The sequence below is a fragment of the Macaca nemestrina genome, chromosome 13 (genome assembly GCF_043159975.1).
Source record: "Macaca nemestrina isolate mMacNem1 chromosome 13, mMacNem.hap1, whole genome shotgun sequence".
In the NCBI taxonomy this organism is placed as follows: domain Eukaryota; kingdom Metazoa; phylum Chordata; class Mammalia; order Primates; family Cercopithecidae; genus Macaca; species Macaca nemestrina.
The window spans coordinates 8,544,279-8,564,917 of NC_092137.1; the positions used below are offsets into that span (position 1 = coordinate 8,544,279).

General features: G+C 46.2%; 2 long non-coding RNA genes across 2 annotated transcripts in view; one reads left to right on the plus strand and one right to left on the minus strand.

Moving 5' to 3' along the window:
• Positions 1-1,614, plus strand: part of LOC105486529 (uncharacterized) — an 18,941-nt gene extending 17,327 nt beyond the window's left edge. Inside the window, exon 3 of the long non-coding RNA XR_011611435.1 lies at positions 1,479-1,614. This is a non-coding gene — a long non-coding RNA (uncharacterized lncRNA). The remainder of the gene's footprint in view (positions 1-1,478) is intronic.
• The window catches only part of LOC139355339 (uncharacterized), a 161,357-nt gene that overhangs the window by 26,432 nt on the left and 114,286 nt on the right, over positions 1-20,639 (minus strand). The window lies entirely within an intron of this gene.

Genomic DNA, 20,639 nt, shown 5'->3' on the forward strand with positions numbered 1-20,639 from the left:
AAGTCATCAGAATCAGCTCCCCACAAAATAACTTCCAAAGGCAGCACTCACCGAATGCTACTTGCGAAGGTCATCTCCTACAAAGTTCTGCAGGCAAATTACAATTTGTTTTAAAGGCAGTGTTTCTGCTACTGAATCATACACTATCTCAGGCAGTCACAGGAAAGACCTGGGCAAACGCAGACATGTAACGTCATACAAGGACGGAGCTGGCGGAAGGAGAAGCATTGCTCGGCTGGGGGAGTCCGCTTTTCCCAGTCCAGGCTGCAGCACCCTTGAAGTCACTGCTGTCCTAAGAGCCCTCACATTATAATAGACTGGTTTCCAGAGGCACGGACAGAAGGTGAAAGGCCCAGGATGGGAAGAGGAGAGACCATTAGGAGCTGAGAATGAAGATGGGAGGAGGCAAACCAAACACAGTCCCAGAGCTTGGTTTTACTACACAGCTGCCCTGAGCCCACCCCTCACCCCAACTGCCCAGGAAGCCCATTCTAAAAGGTGATGGTTCAGGCTGGGGAGGACAGCTGTGGCTCAGCAATTAGGGGCAAGGACAGGCCAAGGCACCTTGATTTTTCACTTTGGTACCTGTGATTTGAGCTATTTCTTTCCCTTTCTGGAACATTGAATGATGCCATCAGTGAAACTTCAAATGACAGGCACATCCCAGTTCACCAACAGATTATCCCGGTCACCCGCGTGATTCTTTGCCACTCATTAAGGAGGGTTGGATTCACTTGCTAGGGATGATGGTTGCAAGGACCCCCCAGCCACATAGAATTCAAAATTCCAGCAACAATCCCAGCATAGGCACACAGGGGGAAGGCCCCTGAGGGTCCTGGCGCATGCCCACCCTGTATCTGCCAGCCTCTCCCTGCACCAGGCCTGCAGGGGGGAAGCAAGCAGACAACCTCCCCAGCACCATTCCTGAATTGGGGCCTGGAAGGCAGTGGTCCCTGGCTGCCCCGATGGCTTGACTCCAGAACTACAGCCTAACAGGGCCCCTTGTAGGCCTCTCTGTCGTAGAGGTACACCTCATGCACAGCCTGGCATGGCGGGGCCTCAGGGGCTCTGAGGGTCTCACACCATGCAGCTCAGCCATTCCTGTGAAAAAGAATGTGCAGACCCCAGGTGTTGGTACGAAGAGGAGGGTATTGTCTTTTGCAACCACAAAACATCCACAATGCAATCATCTCCCAACCCCAATGCCAGAACCCCTGTGGCAAGCTGGCCAGGTGAGGTGGGCTGCTCCCAGTGGCTGAGAGCACCTCTGAAGCTGCAGCACAGCTGGAGAGGGGTGGCCTCGGCCCCAGCATGACGCATTTGCTCTGCAGGAAGAGGCACTGGAGCTGAGTCCCCTGAATGATGCAGTTCACTTCTTCCCTGCCTCTCACAGGCACAATTTGATATATTTTTCAGAAACCATTAAAAAGCTTAAGCTCATTAAAGTAAATGTTGCCCCACCTGCCCTCTCCACCCAGGTGCCTGGTCATGTGCCAACTGGCAACCGTCAATGATAATTGCACCGATTCACCAGGGATCATCCTACCAGCTCCCCGTGCCTCTCGACTCTTCTCCTGGAGGTAAATGGCATGGCTGCCTGGAAGTCCCTGGAGCGTCAGCAGGTTTTCGGAATGGGCAGCCTCTAGTTTTGAATCCGTTTATAGCAAAGTCCCAGAATGGTGGGGGCAGACATCTGGGGCCTCTGCTCCACATCCACCCGTTGGAAACTTGATCTCAACGTTCCTTTCTAATCCACATTCTGCCCTGACCTTCAGTTCAGATATTATCTACTTAGAGTAGATGGAAAGAAATAAAATGGCCAATGACTGTTGACTTGTCATTGAGCATCTAATGCAAAACACCACATGCCCTTCCACGGAGACCAACCCTGGCTCGTCGCTTTGGAAGCAACCCAAAATCAGCGAGCGACTTGCTTTAACCCTGGTACCTGGCACCCCTGATGATAGAACTCAAGAGGGAAAAAGAAAAACATAAGAAATAATCAACAGGGCGAAGTAACTGCAGCCCTAAACAGTTAAAAATAAATGATCTGGGCATTACTGTTCAAGGGAAGACCATACAAGTTTAACAATGTTCATGGACTCGGAAAGCTGCTTCGCACTACCAATGTGTCTGGGTCCTTGAACACGATTTAGGTCTGTGTCACCACCAAATCTCATGTGGAACTGTAATCCCCAGTGTAGCAGATGGGGCCTGGTGGGAGGTGATTGGCTCAAGGGGACAGATTTCCCCCTTTGGTGCTGTTCTAATGACAGAGCCCTCGAGAGAGCTGGTTATTTAAAAGTGTGTGGCACCTCTCCCCTCTCTGTCCATTCATTCTGCTCCAGCCACGTAGCTCACAGTTCTGGAGGCTGTACAGGATGCAGAGTGGCTTCTGCTTCTGGGGCGGCTTCAGGAAACTTTCAATCACGGTGGAAGCCTCCCCAGAGACTGAAGCCACTACGCATCCTGCACAACCTGCAGAACTGTGAGCCAGTTAATCCTCTTCTTTATAAGTCTCAGGTACTTTTTTAGAGCAGGACAAGAATGGACGAGTACATCTTTCGATTAAAATCACGGTGTGAAAGAGAAATGGCAGTCTGTTGAGGACTGCTTTGCATAGTTTGGTCAATCATGTCTGAAAGCTGGCCCACAAGAAGAAAAGGAGATCAACTCTCTCCTGTAGTTAATTTCCACACTAGAAATTCACTGCATTCATACCACTCATTGTCCATTGTTCTAAAACGGCATCTATTCTTCCGATCTGATTTTGCTGGTTTTATCAATTCCTCTTACTTTCCCCTTTCCTTTTCTTTCTTAAGGATTTCCATCATTACTTTCTATCCTAACCCTCCTCCTTCTGAGGAACAGTGTAAGCAGGTGTGGCAGTGAAGGTCAGCATGTGCCTGTTCCCCCCAGGGCTCCTAAAAATATTGTCTTTGATTAGGGACTATTTTCTTTTTCTTTTTAACTTGTGTTTGAGCCACTGTGCTTGCCCAGTTTCTGAAATTGTCCTGTGAAGCTCAGCTGTCTACCGTCCTTCCAGCCTCATGAGCCACATAGCTCACTGTCTCAAGAGGGGCTTTGGGAAGTCCCAAAGCCTTCCCAGGCCCTGCCCCAAGGCCTGTCCCTCCCTGCTGGCCCTGACATGCCAGCCAGCTCTGCTCTCCCCATCCCCAGCACCACCCAGCCAGGCTCTGGGATGCCTGTCTGGCCACATTCCAAAACAACCTGATAGTCCTTCCTCTCTGCCTGTTCTCTCCACCTGTCCTCACACACTCATCTCTCCTCCTCTGACCTCCACTATCTTTTCCATGGCAATTAGAAGTCAAAACAGACAAGATAGAAAAGATATGCTGACCATCACTCATCTACTCCCTCCCTCTTTGTATATCACCTACGGCCGCCACGCTGGATAAATTTCTGGTACATGTGCAATTTGGAGAAATTCCAGAGGTCTGCCCTCCTTGTCTCCCTGGGTCACAGGGAGGTAAATGGCAAGGAGTTGGCTATGGTCCCCACTTTACAAATGAGGAAATTACTTCTCAAGGGCACTGAAGTCATTTTTTCATTTATAAAGTGGGGACCATAGCCACTTGACTATGGTCCTGACTCGAGCAGGGCTACACAGCCAATAACTGGTCACTCAGGTGTCAGCTTCCAATTCCTCTAATCTATCAATGTCATCATGCCCCTCAGTTGCTGGCAAGTGAACATATGAAGTAAAGTAAGGCCTTAACCCTTGAGGAACTTAGGCTTATAATGGGCTGAACAATAGATAGGTGAAGGTAAAATTTGCAAGCAGCAACAGAGAACAGACCACGATCAGGTGTCCACGGAGTGCTGCCCACCCCGGAGCATGGAAATGACAAGATGACTGGGAATAGAAGGGGTCAGAGATGCAAACATGACAAAAGTAAGATGGGACCTGAGCCTTAGCCTTGAAGGGCAGCAGTAACCAAATTGCTGAGAAGAATGACAGGAGTGAATTGGCAGGTAGCACAGTCTGGGGAAAGGCAGTAAGACAAGAGTAGGTAGAGTTTAATCAGAGAACAGGGAGAAACCAGGCTCTGTGAAGGAAAGAGCCCCATCCATGAGCAGCAGTAACCAGGTTTGCTGGGCTGGCTGGGACATAGGCACTGAATGGCAGACTAAGGATCTGTCCCAGCCTTCCCATCTCGTTCTGTCTCCTTGGTAGGAATGACGTGCACAGTTGTTCTGTTTTACAAATGCTACTCACATTGAATTTTTAAATATTTTCCTCCCCTATTTTTATTCTGTTGCCTGTTTTCTCTTGTTTCTAACATGAGTGAACCTCCACAATTTTAGAAACCTTAATGAATTTATTCACATGTATTTACCATCAATGTAAAGAAACTAATTCCCATCTTCTTGTATTAGCTTATAGTCAAACTAAGAGCTTCAGGCCTGAGAATAATCTTCCCTAAAAAGAGGTGTACTTTCTCTTTTCTGCTGACAAAAACTACATAACTGTCCTCTTTTCCTTTTCGCCCTTGCTGGTAGGAAGCTCAGAGATACATTTTGACTCAGCTGCAAAAATAAATTAACCCCCTCCAGTTGTCATATTTGCTTTGCCTCCTTTCTCCTTTATTTCCAGTGCCTTGTATGTTTATAAAGCTTATTGTCTCTATATCCTTTGTTGAAGTTCACCTCAAAGCCTTTGTGGAAAGAGGCAAAATAAATAAACATCAACCAACCAACAATGTTGCTTTCTGTTTCACTCAACTCTTTCCTTCATTCACTCAACAAGTATTCAGTGAGCCTCGACAATGTGCTAAATCTGTGCTGGGAGTTTAGGATTAAGAAAGAATGGTCTGAGTGCAGTGGCTCATGTCTGTAATGCCAGCACTTTGGGAGACCAAGGCAGGAGGATCACTTGAGGCCAGGAGTTCAAGTCCAGCCTGGGCAACATGGTGAAACCCCTTCTCTACTAAAAATGCCAAGAAAGGCCGGGCGCGGTGGCTCAAGCCTATAATCCCAGCACTTTGGGAGGCTGAGACGGGTGGATCACGAGGTCAGGAGATCAAGACCATCCTGGCTAACACAGTGAAACCCCATCTCTACTAAACAATACAAAAAACTAGCCGGGCGAGGTGGCGGGCACCTGTAGTCCCAGCTACTCGGGAGGCTGAGGCAGGAGAATGGCATAAACCTGGGAGGCGGAGCTTGCAGTGAGCCGAGATCCAGCCACTGCACCCCAGCCTGGGCGACAGAGCAAGACTCCATCTCAAAAAAAAAAAAAAAAAATGCCAAGAAAATTTAGCTGGGCATGGTGGTACATGCCTGTAATCCCAGCTACTAGGGAAGCTGAGGCACAAAAATCATTTGAACCCGGGAGGTGGAGGTTGCAGTGAGCCAAGATCACACCACTGCACTCCAGCCTGGGTGACGGAGCGAGACTGTGTCTCAAAAAACAAACAAAAGAAATATATACATACATATATTTCATAAGGCTTATTGCTTCTTCACTAAAGGAAGAAGATAAATTGATTTGGTTTCATTAAGTGAGGCATATGGGAGAATTCGCCACATAAGGAAGCAGGAAAAGGAGTCCATTTCCTGAAAGTTTCTTTTTAGAAGCAGGCAGGCTTCTCGCGCACATCTGAGACAAGCTGGCATCCAGGCGTCCTATGGTCTTGCTAAATTTGGTCCCACCTAGATTTTATTAGAGAATTGACCTAAGCAATACACTTTAGGGTCTGTTTTTTTAACTGACAAATCAAAATTGTCTATGCCTTATATTTATATTTTATTTATATTTTTCACAACATCATATGTATATATTGTAAAATGGCTAAGTTGAGCTAGTTAACATATGCAATTCTTCTCATTTTTGTGGTAAGAACTCACATACTTCTCATTTTTGTGGTAAGAACACTTAAATATGGCCTATTAGTAAGATAACATAGTTATTGGTTTATGTAAGAAGCTAAAATCCTCGGGCCATGCATGGTGGCTCCTGCCTGTAATCCTAGCACTCTGGGAGGCCAAGGCAGGTGGATTGTCTGAGCTCAGGAGTTCAAAACCAGCCCCAGGGAACACGGTGAAACCCCATTTCTACTAAAATACAAAAAAACTAGCCAGGAGTGGTGGCATCCGCCTGTAATCACAGCTACTTGGGAGGCTGAGGCAGGAGAATAACTTGAACCTGGGAGGCACTTGTTGCAGTAAGCCGAGATTGCACCATTGCACTCCAGCCTGGGTGACAGAGCAAGACTCCATCTCGGGGGGAAAAAAAGACAAAGCTAAAATCCCCAGTAAAGGAATCCTTGCTCCAAATTAGAAAATATTTTATTTAAAAATTATGCTTTAAAAAATCCCAGTTAAAAGGATGCCATTACCACTGTCCACCCTCAACACACACATGAATTAATTTTAAAAATAAAGCTCATTTCTAAATCCTTACACAAAAGAACCGATTTAAAATGACACGCAATTGGTAGCAGATCCGAACCACAGAGAGCCTCAGCTTGGTGCTCTGCCTCCCTGGCCATGTGAGGACACAGCCCTCTTGGACTTCTAAACTGCCCCTCAGGAAGCAGAGCAGCATGGAAACAGCACGAAAACCAAGCCAGCCTTTCCATTCACCAGAGGTTTTCATTCCTATTCAATACACTGGACAAAGTCATCCACAGAGCAACTAAATTACTTCCTGATCTTTCTTAAAGTATTTCAGTTCTCAGGCAGACCCAGAGCATACAAAGTTGTGTCCAAAATCATCACTCTACCTCCAGGTTTCTCTGTAACCAGCAATTTACTAAAAGTACTTCCTGGGCCTCAAGGTAGGAACTTTATGAGCTTCGGATTCTGCAGCCTCCCAGTCTAACCAAAGTTACACATGATCATTAGTTTCATGTCTCAACTTGACTGGACTACGAGATGCCCAGATAGTTGGTAAAACTATTTCTGGGGTGCCTGGGACAGCGTTTCCAGAACGGATTAGCATTTGAATCAGTGTACTGAGTAAGGAACACCAACCCTCATCAATGTGAGTGTCATCATCTGTCCAATGAATAGAGTAAAAGGTGAAGGAAGGGTGAGTTCACTCCCTCTGCTTGAGCTGGAACATCCTTCTTCTCTCACCCCCTGACACTGGCACTTCTCATTCTCTGGCCTTCAGACTTGCACTAAATTCCCCACCAGCTTTCATGGCTCTCCAGCTTGTAAATGGCAGATCGTGAAACGTCTGGACCTCCACGACCCTGGGAGCCATTAACATTGTGAACCTCCCCAAGTGTCTATCTCTATATGTCCTATAGGTTACGTTTCTCTTAGAGAACCCTGTCTAATACTGTATACTTCCCAATGCCTGCTTCAATTCTCAAAAGAAAGCTGAATCTGATTTGTACGGTTTTATTAAATAAAGATCTCAATGACAATGTCAATTCAAGTGATTGGAACAGGTAAAACTGAGCCAAAATGCTGTGTGACACTAGAGTTCCAGAAAGATTTATAGCAAAAAGTTATTTTTTATTATTTATATATATTTATTTTAATTTATTTTATTTTTTAGTTGGAGTATTGCTCCCATTGCGCAGGCTAGGGTGCAGTGGCGCAATCTCGGCTCACTGCAACCTCCACCTCCTGGGTTCAAGCGATTCTCCTTCCTCAGCCTCCCAAATAGCTGGGATTACAGGCATGTGCCACCATGCCCGGCCAATGTTTTTGTATGTTTAGTAGAGATGGGGTTTTGCCATATTGACCAGGCTGGTCTCAAACTCCTGACCTCAGGTGATCTGCCCGCCTCAGCCTCTCAAAGTGCTAGGATTACAGGTGTGAGCCACTGCACCCGACTAGCAAAGTTATTCTTACTCTGTTTTTCAATCCTACTCTATACCAAGCTGTAATGGGTATACATACATAGACTATAAAGCAATGAGACCCCTTGTTTATATCCCACAGTGATGTCCAAGTTATCTTCAATATGCTATATTCATTGGTTAATGTGAGTACTTGGGAAGTTTCTAATATAACCTTTAATGTATGTGAACAAATTGTCAATAAATCCCAGAATAGACTTTAAGAAGTCAGCATGATTTTTCCCTGCTAGATATCATCTTTAAAAAGGGTAGGAGAAAGTTGTCTGGAAAAAAAAAAAAAAACACACACACACACACTTCAGCATGTAAATTATTTTTAAAATGGGCATGGTAGTTTTACATTTTGAAGATAATAGATTAACCAGAAGGAACTGAGAGAGAAAATTATCAAACCTGAATGGGGAAAAAATGCTTTAAAAAATACAGCTGTGAAGAAAGCTGAGTCATTTGTGAGAGAATTTTAAGGCCCTGCAAAAGTCCCGAACATGGTCACAAGTGGTTTACATAAATCCATGTGCCCTCTTCTTCGAGCCAATCAACTGCTCTCCAGCCCTGCGGTGAGCGGCATCGCTAGGATGAGTCGATGACACTGTCACACAGTAGAAAACACAGCCTCCTTTCATCTCGATGATGTGCTTTCTTGCAACTTCATTAAACTGAACCAGAAATCACATCAGACAACAGGGAAGAGACATGGGATGACTTTTGACATGAGATTGAGAGACAGGTGGGTGAGACTTCAAGAAAAATGACACAAAGATAAGAGAGTTTCATATTCAAGATGATCTTACTCTTCTGAAAACCTAAACATCAACGTCTTACGGCCAGAAAGTAAAACTTCTAATGAATAGGATGTGAAAGTCGCCAGACTGACTCCTTGCCTTTCGCCATGACGCTAAATGAAAGCACAGAAAGTCCAACAGCTAAATGAATGTGTAAGATTTCTCAGACAAGATCTCTGAGGTCGCTCTAATACCCAAATGTTGTTAGCAACAATAGAAAGCGCAATTTAAATATGTGATTGGGTGGTTTTTAAAAATACGTTTGGGGCTCTTTTGAGAGTTCTGAAATTTCCATAGCAGCTGCGTACTTCAGACCTGGTGGCATTTGGGGAAATACTTATCAAATCCATACTTGGAGCCAAGGCTGCCTGGGTGAAAACAAATTTTTTCCCTATTGTTAAGTGAAAATTCCATGAGCAAAATATTCTTACATTGTGTCCAGTAGAGCTATATCTTTACACTGAAAATATTACCCTAATGAGCTTGCTTGTAATGTTTACACTGGAAATAACAGAAACATGCAGGCCCTCTCTGTCTTTTTCTCTTCTATGACATTCTCCTCCACTTTGCTGAGAACGTATGAGTAAGCTGGCAAAAAATCAACAGGGACAAAGGGAACTGCTGGCCTCTTGGTTATAGGGGGCCCTTTCGATACCATCCTGCATCTGCAATACACCACCAGTTTCCTCCTCCGTGATGTGGCATTCTTTAAGGAATAGTTTAGAAAGGCCTGACTTAGAACTATGCCAACAGCTCTTGGCACCACTTATTTGCAGACTCTGGCCCAACTGGCTGAAATCAGTCTTTGCTAATTTATCAGCCAGCCTAGGTCTCAGCTGCAGTTTTCAGCTTTGATCAAAGCTGAAGCCCATATCATCGTAACATCATGTGTGAGCCTGGGTCTGGATCAGCAGTGGCTGGGAAGACCAAGGAGAAGCACAGAAGGGACCCGGAGCATGGCTGGGCCACCTGCTCCCCTCATTAGGATGGGATGACATAGTGTAGCTGATTGGCCCAGGGAGAAGGGGGTGTGGGCTGGGGATGGAACAGAGGATGGTTAGAGAGGGGCTCCCAGGAGGCTGGAATTCCATCTCACCGGCTGCCATCTATTAACCTTGACTAAAGACCTGGCACTGGCCTTGGCACTTACAGATGGTTAGAAACCCAGCCCTCAAGGACTCAGAGACCAGAGACTGCTAATTCTAATATAGGTCAGACCTATAAAAGCATGTATGGGGAAGAAATAATCAACCATGGGACTACAGAGAAACAAAGAAATATCAGGACAGACTACAAGGATAGCTTAGCTGCAAATTCACCCCAAAACAGAGAAAATTAGAGGAGAAAAAAGGTTCCAGGACCTTCTCTCCCTTCATTCAAATCCACTTATTAAGCACCTACTAATGCAACCATTTATGAAGCACCTTCTACATGCAAGGCACACAAATATTAATAGATAGAGTTCCAGCCCTCCAGGACTTCAAGACACAAACACAAACAACTATGGAAAAGATTGCATGGTAATAAGATATTTGCCTGTGCAAAGCACCGTGAGTGAGAGACCCCGTCCAGGGGAGGATCTGGAGGGCTTCCAGGAGAAGTTGCCATTCACAGTGAGCCTTCCAAGGTGAGTAGGGCTTCAACTTGCCAAGATGGGAGGTTAGCTTTGGCTCTACTCTTGGGAGTCTGAAAAGGTAACAATGCCAGGTGTAGAGCTTTCTTCCCTTTCCTGGAGGTTTGAAGGGGGAGGCTCACAGCCTGCAGGCAGTATGGCCTGCGCTCTCTTATGAGACGCATCTCTTTGAGATACAGCTCCTTGCCCTGCAGAAAAGTGCAGCAGTTAACTGGGGCAGCAGTGAGACCCGGAATTCTGGGAGAGCACCGGGCAAAACAGAGGCTGACCCAGCCCAGTGGCTCCTGTACCACAACCCCCCCGTGACTTTCAGTTCAGTTACAGGCTTCTCAACCTCCCTCCCTCGGTCCTCCTATAAATGACCCACACTGTGTCCCAGCCACTGCTCTCCTTAACAGGCTGTGCAACCTCAGGCAACTGCTTGAACTGCTCTATCTCAAATTCGTCCTCTGTAAAATGGAGACCATTAAAACCAGAATCTCATAGGGTCCCACTGAAGAGTCCATGGAGTAGCGCTTCATACAGGATTTAGCCCAGGGCCAGCTCTCAGGAACTTTTGTTATAGTTAATGATCATTTTGTAACTACATGATCTCCACCACACCCACGACTTCACCATACCCCCACATCCGCGTCTGCAGCTCTCTTCTCTTTCCCCATGGCCTGCCCTAGAAGTCTGACAGCCTTATGGGCACCACCCCAAAGTTACAACAAACACCTCTGACTCTTCAGACTCCTCAAATTAATTGTCTTTCCTCAACCGTGCCTCCTTCTTCCTTGATCTCGGGGATGACGTCAGCACCCAGTTCTTCCACAAAAGAGAAGTCAGATGCCAGCATTGACTCGCCCTCTCGTTTCATCCAACAAATAGATCTGATTTACTAGAACCCCTTGGCCGGAAAATCTCCTTCCCCTTCCCATCTGGGAATACCATCTGGGGACTCTTTCTCACCTGCCCAGCCCTGGTGCCCCCAGGCTGGGGTCCCCAGCATGTCTTGCACACGATGGCCAACACACACGTCTGATCATGTCCAAGTCCTGGTTGGAGCCTCCCTGGCTCTCCATGGCTTTCCGGATAAGGCCTGTGCTGCGGTCGGCACCCGAGGCCCTCCCGGTCTCTCCTGCTTTTCTAGCCAGGCCTCCATAAATGTCGGCCTCACGTTTAGTAAAGCATGGGTTCTCCACGAATAACTAGAATGGATGAATGAATGAACCTGCCACTTGGGGTCCTGAAAGAACCGTTCCTCTGGCCATTCTGAACTATTAATATTTCTCATTCCCTTGACATGGCACCCTTGAAGACAGGCCGTGCTTGCCGTGTACCCAGCTAGCTTGCTCCCTGCTGGATTGTCTGCTTCCGGGCCCTTCCCAGGTGGAGACGGTGGCCTCGGTGCCTTCGCGGCACTTCACGTCTGTCTCCCCACTTGGGACATTATTCCCTAGGCATCAGCTTATTGCTGGGCTTCCCACTAATCTCAGAGTTTCCTAAAGTTAGGAATGATGTCATATTTGCCTAGGAGTCTCTGGGCACTGCCCGGTCTAACGCCGCATTCTGTTAATGATTTATTAACCTGCGAAGGAATGGGCCACGTGCCGATTGTGTCATACAAACAACACAAGCGAAGGGAGACATCAGTGTGGCATCTCTTTTTCCTTTTGGCTTTATTTCCATAGGGCTTTCCAGTATATATGCCCCAATCTGTCTTAGGAGAAGAGAATGGACCTTGGGGGCTTTTTTCCCCTTCCTTTTTCTGCCAGACTCACTTACTGCTGCATTGAGAGACTTTTGGAAGGTTCGCCTTTCCCTCAAATTTCTCATGATGATGAAGAACTATAATTGCCACTGAATGGTCCAGTTTAGCACAGAGAAAGCCAACCAACAGTCACCAGCACACTTTAAATGCTTGCCGTTGAAACAGCCAAGAAAAGTTCATTAAGCGCTGAGCAAGAAAAAGAGCAGGAAAATGAGACAGAACCACTCCCTGGGGCATTGCAAAAGCAGGCCTTTGTGAGGAAACATTCCTGAAGGAATCTGGGGAAATGGCATTATAAAACTGCAACAGACGGCAGGATAAGACAACAGGCTCCCAAATAACTGCATGGCGCCACACCGATGCTCCTTGCGGGCTGCCCCAGCACACCCGAACGTCAAGGTGGTTTCAAACTTCTCAACTGTTTCTTTTCCTTTCCTTTCTTTCTTTCTTTCTTTCTTTCTTTCTTTCTTTCTTTTTGTTTTGTTTTGGAGACACAGTCTCTCTCTGCTGCCCAGGCTGGAGTGCAGTGGTGCCATCTCAGCTCACTGCCATCTGCCTCCCTGGTTCAAGCAATTCTCATGCCTCAGCCTCCCAAGTAGCTGGGACTACAGGCACACCACCACGCTCAGCTAATTTTTGTATTATTAGTAGAGACAGAGTTTCACCAGGTTGCCCAGGCTGGTCTCAAACTCCTGACCTCAAGCGATCCACCTGCCTCAGCCTCCCAAAATGCTGGAATTATAGGCATGAGCCCCCGCGTCCAGCCTAAACTGTTTCTTTAAAGACCATTTGTACTCCCCTTGCCTCAGCACTGAAGGGTACGAGAATTCAGGAAAGCATGCCTCCCTCCTCTCAGTTTGCAGTTGAAAACTGGTCAAGAGGAACCAGGTACATTTGGGTTTTTTCTAAAGAAGCCAAGGGTTAAAACCATGGCCACTATACCATGGACAGCTTCGAAATGAACAGAATTGTTTTCACACACAGGACCAGCCAGAGGTAAAGGTGCATTTTCAAAAAATGTGGTGTCAATGCAATGTGCAGAGACTGTGAGGGGTGGGGGAGGGACTTTAAGTATGATGGCCATATCGTGTATTGTCCACACGAGGTCATTTTTGAGAGCAAAAGGAGAAGTTACTACTTACAGGACCTGGACAACTCACTGTAAACCAGCACTACCCAGGCAAATGAGTGAGTTTGGCCACCTCACTCTGAGTAATGTACTCCGTGAACAAATTGCTGAGGTGAGGAGGAGAAAGAATATCTGGGTTGTAGAGACCAACACATACTTTTTAAAAAAATAAATAAAGAGGCTCTCTCTGGACTTAGTACTTTGACTTTTTCCTGATGCAGTTTCAACCCAAATCACATAGGCATTTCTTATCAGCAAAAGCAGCCAATAAAATACAGAAGGACCGTGAGAGAGATGGGCCAGAGCTCTTGTGAAAGTCTTTCAACACACTGAAAGGCTTCTGCCAACAGGAAAACATTTAGCAAGAGGTGTGCAAGCTACTTGTAGATACAACCCAAAGATTCAAAGGTGGCTATGATCTGGCACACAACAGCACGTCCCCTTTAAAAATAAGCCCATAAAAGCGAAGCTTTGCTTCACGTGTCTAAGTGCAGGTGATTTTGAAAAAGTGAGAAACAGATATATTACCTGGGCAGTGGGAACGCCCAGGTTCCTCCAACTTCAGAACTGGCTGAGCCCACAGCACTGACCTTACTGACTACTTCAAGGACAGGTGATTTGAGACAAGCCTTCTTCAAGTCCCCACCCCAATAAAATCACCTGGAAAAATCTGAAGTCAGGATAACTACAGTTAAAAATCAAACAAAAGCGCAGCAGATAGTGCGAACAAACAGACAAACAATGAAAATCAAGAGCGTTTCCTTTCAGCAGGTTCTTCTGTTCAGTGGCCGAAATTTTACTCCTGGATCCTTCATTTTAAAAATAAATAAATGAGGCCAGGCACAGTGGCTCATGTCTGTAATCTCAACACTTTGGGAAGCTGAGCGTGTGGATCTCTTGAGCTCAGGAGTTCAAGAACAGCCTGGGTGACATGTGAAAGCCCATCTCTACAAAAACTTCAAAAGTAGCCAGGCATTGTGGTGTGCACCTGCCTGGCTACCCAGCTACTCAGGAGGCTGAGGTAGGAGGATCGATTGAGCCCAGGAGGTCCAGGCTACATTAAGCCATGGTCACATAACTGCACTCTAGCCTGGGTGACACAGGGAGACCCTGCCTCAAAAAAATAAAAATAGATCAGAGTCCTCTTGACTCATCCTCAAATGCAAACCTGAAGGAGAAAATGGGCTTCCCACCCATCTCAGATCTCCACTTGTGTGTGGCCAACTTGCAGTGATGCTCCTGGTGCTGGAACATAATGAGGGGTCATGAGGAAGACATTGTCAAAATCCTCAGAGAGGAGAGAAGGAGAGGCCGCTCCCCGGCACAGAGGCCAAGTTGCAAGCTGACACAGCCTAGCTGCGAGGCAGCCGAACAGGCACGCAGCACTGGGTGGGAACAAGTCCTTCTGGGCTCAGCACATCTACTGGTCTCGAGCAAGTCCTTCATTCTCTGGAGACAAGCTGGGACTCGGCTCATCTCAGATGGAGACGCTGTGCAAAGAGCAGGTTGCTGAGCACACAGTGCCAGACAAGCCTACCAGTTTTTAACATCATGTTAAAAATTGTGTGTTCTGTGTGTTCTGGGGGTGTGACCCGCAAAGAAAATGGAAGCTCCTGGAATTCTGCTTTCTGTTGACTGTCCTCACGAGGTCTATTCACCCCAAAACATTGCCTACACCACTTGCCTTTCCCAAAGCTAAGTTCACGTTTTGGCAAAGTAAACCTGTTCGTGGGAACTAAGGTAAAACTTCATTAACTTGGAATCGGCTGATTTGGAATCATTCACACTAGGCTGAAGTTGAACTTCACACCCAGCAATCCTTTTCTTCTTTACACAGCAATTTAAATGTATAAACAGTATGTGGAGGGGGAAGTGTCAAAATGCATCAGAGAATACATTGTTTCAACACATCCAAAGCACTCACTCACAAATAATTGTTACAGGAAATAAGTCATCGTTAAATATTCAGTAATTGTAGCTCCCTAAAGACTCCTAATAGGCAACATTTCTATTTTAGTTTTGTTATTGTAGCTCATTCAGTTCCTCTACTATTCAGACTGGTGTTTCCCTAAATTCTCTCAAATGAGTATCATCTTATTCCATTTGAAATGAAAAAGGTCCTATGTCTAATAAACATTAATTTTACGGTGCTTCATTTAGTACCCAATCAGAAGGTGCTATTGACTGTGCTGATTTTTATATTTGAAAGCGAAGATCCAAAAGTTTCCAGTTGCTCTGCTACTAAACACTTTCTTTGTGCCCCATACCATGTTCTGTGTCCTACAGGAGATACGAATCCAGGTAGGCAGGCAAGTCTAGCCCTTAAGAGAATAATCTGATCCCAAAGTCTAGAGTATTAAATCCAAGCAACATAGAAAATCTCCAAAGGCAAGAGACTGAGCAGAATTCACACCTGAGCCCAGAAGACTGTTTCAGTCCTCTGGAACTTGGCACAGGCTGTATTTCCTTGGGTTAAGAGAGCACTTTCTCACCACCACCTCCTGGGCTGTCTGCGTAAGTCAGCTCAACAATGCCTCCTGAGATGCCTTTGGGCCCTGGTACTCTTGATCTAATAACAGCATCAACACGCCTGCCATTTGCCTCACACTGTGCATGCCTCTGCCATCGCACATTACATTTCACATTCCCCTGTGCATCTCTAGTTTCTCCACAACTGGACTGTGCACATCTTGAGGGCAGAGACCACGCCAGTGCCTCTGGGAGTGACCACCATCTTCCAAGGAACCAGGAACTCGTTGAGCTCTCGATAGAACTTTGTCAAATGAGTGAACGGATGAACTTATTCCTGTGTTCTACCTCTCTGGGGAAATGTTCTGGCTTTAGACATTAAGAAGTAAGTCAGGGCTATGACATGGTTGCCCAGTAGCCCTCCTGCATCAGACGTTGTGCAGCCCCGCTGAGTGTGGTCATCATTTTTAAACATCACCATTGCCAGAGAGTTACAAAGGTGCTACCATTCTTCCACAGGGGAAAGTCCCTCAGCAGAGTAGACAGTGAGCTCTCTGTCTCCATGACCCACACCTACCAGCCCTCAGCCACCTTCAGGTGGTCCCTTTGAACTGCTAGCCCATCTTCAAGCATCTGCCTGTAATCATCTCCATGGCAACCACATTGCTTACATGATAGTACCTGTTCATAACAATAAGCTCCTCTTCTGGAAAGAGAAAAACCAGTCTCATAAATATCCTGAGCAGGTGAACAAAGTACTGCTGTTCTTGAGGTAGGCTTACTTCAAGAGCCTCTAAAATAACAGTGTGGACTATGATTCAGCCCATGAATGCAAATAATGCATGAATGCCTAAGGAACAGATATTTTGCTGCCTTCTTTTCATGTATATTTCAGTGTTTTCACTTACTGGATCTACATAGTCTGCTGGACTTCATTTCTTTTTTACTTCAACTTTTCTATTGTTACCCTCCCTAATACATCTGTTGCCAAAGAACCTGTACTCTGATGCCAAAATCTTATTTCACAGAAAGTTAATCAGTCTTTGACCTTTCCTAACTTCATGTGGGTGACCCGTTTTGTTCCTGAGGTTTGAATTGCTCTTTCACCTGAATTCAAACTTTCAGTGTTCTAATTAAACTTGATTCCAACCTAAGCTTCAATTTTTTAAAAAATGCCCTCTAGAACCCCTCACCCTGCCAACATATGGTCAGCTTTAATCACTGGATTCATGAGGCAGGGGACTGTACTGGTCTCTGCCTCTGATGTGCCAGGACCTTCTGCTGTTGCCACGACCAGGGAGAGGTGTCCTATCTGCACGTTTCTACCCCTACCCTACACTTCTCCTGAGTCCTGTGCAGGCAAGAGACCAGAAAGTCAGCCTAGGAAGACACAGGCTCCAGTGGCACCCAGATCTCCACGATGCTCACTGCCTCTCCACAGCATCTTTCTCAGTCCATTGTCAACCACATCCTAGACTAACCAGGGAGCTGGGCCTGCTACAAGCAGGGAAGCGGGGAAGACAAGGTGCTGAAGTGGCACATGGGAAAAACCACTGTCTTCACATCATCAAAGCCAGCTCTGAATTCTGCCTTCCTGCTTAGTAGTCACATAAGCTTTGACAGGTGGGTCACCCTTCTGGGCCTCAGTTACTCAGATGTAAAGGGACAATAATAATAACGTGAACCCCACGCGGTGGTTGCAAAGATTAATTGAGATGATATAATTAAGGCACCAGAGCCTGGTACACTATAAACACTCAATAAATGTAGACTTTTATAGACTGTCATCTATCTGTCTATCATCTCTATGTATCTATATCTAAATATGTCTTACTCCTCTAATCAATTTCCCACTTCTTGGGAACAGATACCATTCTGATTTATCTTTTCACAATCAGAGAAGGTAGTCACAAAGTGCTAATTGATTTAATGTTGTTAAATTCTCACACTAACCCAACCTGCTGTCACTTTCAAAATATTTTAATTATTATAAGATATTGTAAACAAACATATGGACTTCTCTTTTTCCTTTCCATACCAGGCTTCCTGGGATAATTTTTTAAACCTCTATACATCTTGCTTCTTATGAGAACATCTGCAACCCAAAGCAGCCAGAAGCTTGGGAAATAGTCCAGCAGACAGTTGCCTCCTCACATAGGTAATGTCACATGCATGGAAGCTGTCAACAGAGAGAGACAGAGACAGAGAGAAAGAGAGAGTCGGGGGAGAGAGAAAAAGGCAGACAGAGACAGAGAAAGAAAGAGAAATAGGAAGACAGAGCCAGATTCAGACATGGAGAGAGACAGAGGGAGGCCAAGACGCAGAGGGAGGGAAGGAGAGAGACGGAGAGAGAAGAAGAAAGAGGCAGACAGAGAGATCAACCAAAGTGAACTATTGAATTATAAACAGATGTGCATCTTATTTTGGGAGTACTTCACACAGCCCTTCACTACAGACTACACGGTATCTGGCAAGACCAATAAGTTGTTTATCTGGGCAAAATGGAGGCAGAGGGTGGTTATCTATATGCATCAGGTAAAACATAAAATTTTCCCTAACATACAGAGGCTGTTAAAGTCAAGTTGAATTTTTTGGTTTGAAATAACTGGGTAATGTTTCAAACATCTACTTCATACCATATGTGAAAGACATACTCTAAAGGCATCTTGAGCATTAAAGGCATTTTCAGCAAAATGCTTATGAGTGTTGACTATGTGCCAGGTGGCAAAAAGATGTTCTTGCCTTAGCAGAGGGGAGGCAGCAGTGAAACAAGGGCATTGAAGTAAGCAAAGGCCGTCAGTGCTGTGATAGACGCTGGACAGTGTGTGTGTTAGGGGAGGGGGATAATTTAAGCTTGCAAATGAGCTCTACAAGTGGGATCCTTTTTTATATATATTTTGAGATGGAGTTTCACTCTATTGCCCAGGCTGGAGCGCAGTGATGTGATCTCAGCTCACTGCAACCTCCACCTGCAGCATTCAAGAGATTCTTCTGCCTCAGCCTCCCAAGTAGCTGGGACTACAGGTGAGCACCACCACACCCAGCTAATTTTTGTATTTTTAGTAGAGACAGGGTTTCATTATGTTGGCCAGGCTGGTCTCGAACTTCTGACCTTGTGATTCGCCTGCCTAGGCCTCTCAAAGTGCTGGGATTACAGGCGTGAGCTACCACGCCCGGCCAAGTGGGGTCCATTTTAAAAAGTAGATAAAGTAAAAATTCAAGTGTATTCAAAACCATACTTAGGCCAGGCGTGGTGGCTCACACCTGTAATCTCAGCACTTTGGGAGGCCAAGGTGGGCAAATCATCTGAGGTCAGGCATTCCAGACCAGCCTGACCAACATGAGGAAACCCCGTCTCTACTAAAAACACAAAAATTAGCCAGGCATGGTGGTGGGCACCTGTAATCCCAGCTACTCAGGAGGCTGAGGCAGGAGAATCACTTGAACCCAGGAGGCCGAGGTTCCAGTGAGTGGAGATGGCACCACTGCCCTCCAGCCTGGGCAACAGAGTGAGACTCTGTCTCAAAAAACAAACAAACAAACCACACTTGGCATGGTGCCCAAACATTCCCATCTAAGACCAACTCATAACAAACCCTGAGAAAAGTGTTCCCAAATCATCCCTCTTGCACTGCTGTAATTGTCCGTTGGTGTGGAGCCACAGAGGCAAAAGCCCAGCTCGGAAAGTGAAATGCGTGTCTCTCACCAGTTTGTTACAGGAGGATTGAATATACCCTGGGACAGAAGAGACTCCTGCAGCAGGATAGTACCCAAACCAGAGGCCAGTCCCTCCAGCACCACCGTGGAGGAACAACAGCTCCTCCTCTCTTAGACTCCAGCACTCTGTCTCACTTTGGCTCACCAATGTGTTTTTCCAGTCAATCAGCAAACACGACTGAGTGGCCATCATAGGCACCCAGGCTTCCCCTGGAAACACCAAAGTGAAAAGACCCCACTGCCCAGGATGCCAGCACTGATCCTTCATGTAGCATTTCAGTAACACATGACTCACAGTAGGCAAACTACAGGGATACAAATGAAACTGGGAAATCCAAGCATGGGATTCTTCTTCTTGTTTGGTCTCTTCTCCCAGATCAGTGAGTGTTCCCCTTGGAGCTCTCTGGAGGGCAAAGCAGGGCGCCTCTTGTGCCAGAATTATTGGGGCTGCTGCCTCCACTCAGGAGGCTCCTATTTCTCCATCACCTAATCCAAGAATCCCTCCGTCAAGTCTGACCCTAGAAGGTGCAGCCAGAGTGCAACCTCCTGCCCTGCTGAGCCTCACTCCAGCCCTTGATGGCTGGAGCACCCCCTGACAACTGTGTTTGTGCTGCCTGCTTCCCATACCCTTAGCCACCCAGGTCACTCACAGGAGGGTGGCCAGCTCCTGTCTCGGAGCCAAATGTCTTCTTTCTACCCCATCATTGTTTGGCCTCCCATCAATCAATTTCTGGCTCATTATAAAATTAGCATACCCACAGTTGCCACAACCTACAGATGACTGTTTTTGTCTGAAGCTTTTTAAAAAGCAGATTCTTCAGAAGCTATTCTAGATAAACATATGCCACCCTTATATATAACCAGGATTTTGGAAGAGGGTTATGCATTTTACCTTCTGATGAAAAATGTCATTCTTCCACCAATCACCAGTGCCCGTCAGCCTCCCCATCCCAAACCAAGTCTATTCTGGGCCCTGAAATTCTATTCACTCCTTGGAGTTAAAACTTACAGGATCTTTGGGAAGCTGAATATATACCAGCTATAATTCCTGCTGTTGTGGGTTTTAGTGATCAGGTCAGTTGTCCATGACTGTTGATGAGCAGGACCCTGCTAGAAGGAGGAACAGAGGGTGCAGAGGGACCCCAGGACCAGGCAGTGCCAGGGAGCCAAAGAAGGGGGGATTACAGAAAGAGCAGTCTTAGGACCTGGACTCACACCTGCATAGCAGCACCTTGGCCTCGTGGGAAAGCAGAGAAGACGTGAACATTCTCCACTGTGCCTAATTCATTTGGAAGGTACCTCCCTTGAAAATCAC